The sequence below is a fragment of the Neophocaena asiaeorientalis genome, unplaced genomic scaffold (assembly GCF_003031525.2).
Source record: "Neophocaena asiaeorientalis asiaeorientalis breed wild unplaced genomic scaffold, Neophocaena_asiaeorientalis_V1.1 scaffold176, whole genome shotgun sequence".
Taxonomy (NCBI): Eukaryota; Metazoa; Chordata; class Mammalia; order Artiodactyla; family Phocoenidae; genus Neophocaena; species Neophocaena asiaeorientalis.
The window spans coordinates 1476592-1479153 of NW_020175788.1; positions in this window are offsets into that span (position 1 = coordinate 1476592).

A 2562-nucleotide genomic window follows, 5' to 3' on the forward strand; every position below is an offset into this window, starting at 1 on the left:
GTTGTGCCCTACTTATTATTTTAAACTGACTAAGATAAATATTTAAAGTCACAGTTCTAAGTATTTGCTTAGCTGTGTTCTTTTATTTGCTGTTTATTTTAGTTGGAACATGTGTGAATGGTTCCAAGAGTCCAGATTAAATAACAACATTGTTTGTATACATTCTGGGTAGCTTGAAGAAAAGAAAAGGAATTCGTATCTTGAATGATTCAGCGTCTTAGTCAGCTCAGGCTACTATATCAAGAATACCACAGACTGTGTGGCTTACACAACAAACATTGATTTCTCACAGTTCTGGAGGCTGGGAAATTCAAGATCAAGGTTCCAGATGACTTGGAGTCTAATGAGAGCCCACTTCCTGATTTTAGAAGGCATTCTTCTCATGTTCACAGGGTGGAGAACAGAAAAATCATCTCTCTCAGGTCTCTTATAAGGGCACTAATCCCATCACAAGGACTCCACCCTCATGACCGAATTACCTCCCAAAGGCCCCCCCCTCCTAATGCCATCATCTTGGGAGTTTAATTTGGGCTTTCAGCATATGAATTCGGGGGGGACACAAACATTCTGTCCATAGCATTCAGCTCAGCCAACACATACATTTAAAGAAAGGAATCCTGTCCCTAATTCACCTGTGAGGACACATGATTCAATTAAAGACCTAATGTTATGTCACACAGAAACAGAGGTGCTCGCTCCCATTCCCAGAACCCTGCATCACACTGCCCGGCTGTGAGGGAGGGTCAGGATGGGTTATTCTCCCAACACCCGCTCCCTCCATCCTGAACTAATAAACCACTGAAAAGGCAAACGGAAGAAGGTAAAGCGCCTAGCATGAGTGGGTAGAGAACGTTCAGCCCATTTTACTTGGGGAATGTGAAACTTTACATCAGGAGACCCCTAAAGACGACCCATTGAGATGCCTCTCTTTTTCGGATGAGGGAGTGGATTAGGGTCCCAGGGGTGGAGACTTGCTGAAGAGCCCAGCTGGTCAACTTGTTAGGACCCATTAACATTAGCGATGATGTAACTTGAGGTTTATCCCCTCTAATTGCAATGTACTTCTCAACCTCATTCAACTGCTCATTTCGTAACCCCGACCCCGCTTTATTTATAAATGCTCAAGGAAAATAAACGACTGTCCACGCGGTGACATCGTGTCAAAGCTAACCAGTGAGCTCTGGAGGCTCAGTCTGGCCCTGCTCTAAGTCTTTTATATGATGTGGGGGAAGTCACCCAACTGCACCCTGACTCTGTTTTCCCACCTGAGAAGAGAATCCCTCCTTGCCGCTGCATTTACTTGAAAAGACCTTGCTATTCACAACACGCATGGCCAATTGAAAATATGACATTTTTCAATCAACTTAAAAGAAAACCCTGAAGTATGACCTTGGAGTGGAGTTTGGAGCCCACAGATCTCACAGTCTCTGGCTAAAACAGAAAATGCCCTGATACATACCTTTTGCAAAAAAAAAAAAAAGATGGACAATTGAAAAGAAGGAGAAAGAAAAGTGGGATGAGTCTAAAGTAAAAACACCAAAATAAAAGCTCATCCCTAATACTTTTAAAAATGTGCATTTTTTTTTTTCTGAATAGGAGAGTAAGGGACGGTCACCTCGTTGGAATATGTGGTCCTGTTGGGAGCCAAGAAGTTTTCGCCATTAGAAGATGGCCGACATCCTGCTTCTCTTCCTGCTTAATGAGATAAAAGCCCGCGCCTAAAAACGAAAGCCCGCGCACGCAGCACCAATGATAATTTGCCAAGTACTTCCCTTATTCTGGATCCCGCCCCCCTTTCTCTGTACTGTATAAATACAGCTACTGCAGCAATAAAAATTTGAGGCTTGATCAGGATTTTGTCTTGCCTCCATTCTTTCGCGTCTCCTGCCCCTTCTTCCCTTTTCAACCCCTACAGGTTCCTCCTCGGACTCACAAGGATTTGTCCTGCTGGTCGGGACTCCCGGGGACGCCCGGGGCCGTGCACATGGTCCTGTAGTAACAGCCTCCTGTCTGCAGCTTTTTTGTGTGTGTGTGTGTGGTACGTGGGCTTCTCACTGTTGTGGCCTCTCCCGCCGCGGAGCACAGGCTCCGGTCGCGCAGGCTCAGCGGTCATGGCTCACGGGCCTAGCTGCTCCGCGGCGTGTGGGATCTTCCCGGACCGGGGCGCGAACCCGTGTCCCCTGCATCAGCAGGCGGACTCTCCACCACTGCACCACCAGGGAAGCCCTGTCTGCAGCTTTGAGGCCACACCTGGAACACAGATCCCGGCTCCAGGCGCTAACACAATGGGCTGGCATCGTGGCTGCAGGGATTTCTGCCCAGTTGGGCCCGAGGTCTATGTAACAGGAAAGTCCCCGCAGAGCCTGCCCAGGTCCTGGCCAGCCCAGCTCCGGCTCCTCCTTTCCCTCTGAAATATGGAAGCAGCTGTCAGCAGCCTGGGCCTGTGCATTCACACTGCTGGCATGAAAACAGGCAGCTGAGTTGAGTCAAAAATAACACAGCTGCCGGCCCTGGTCTGGTGGGTTCCCAAGGTGGAGAGAGACGGAGATTCTGAGACACAAC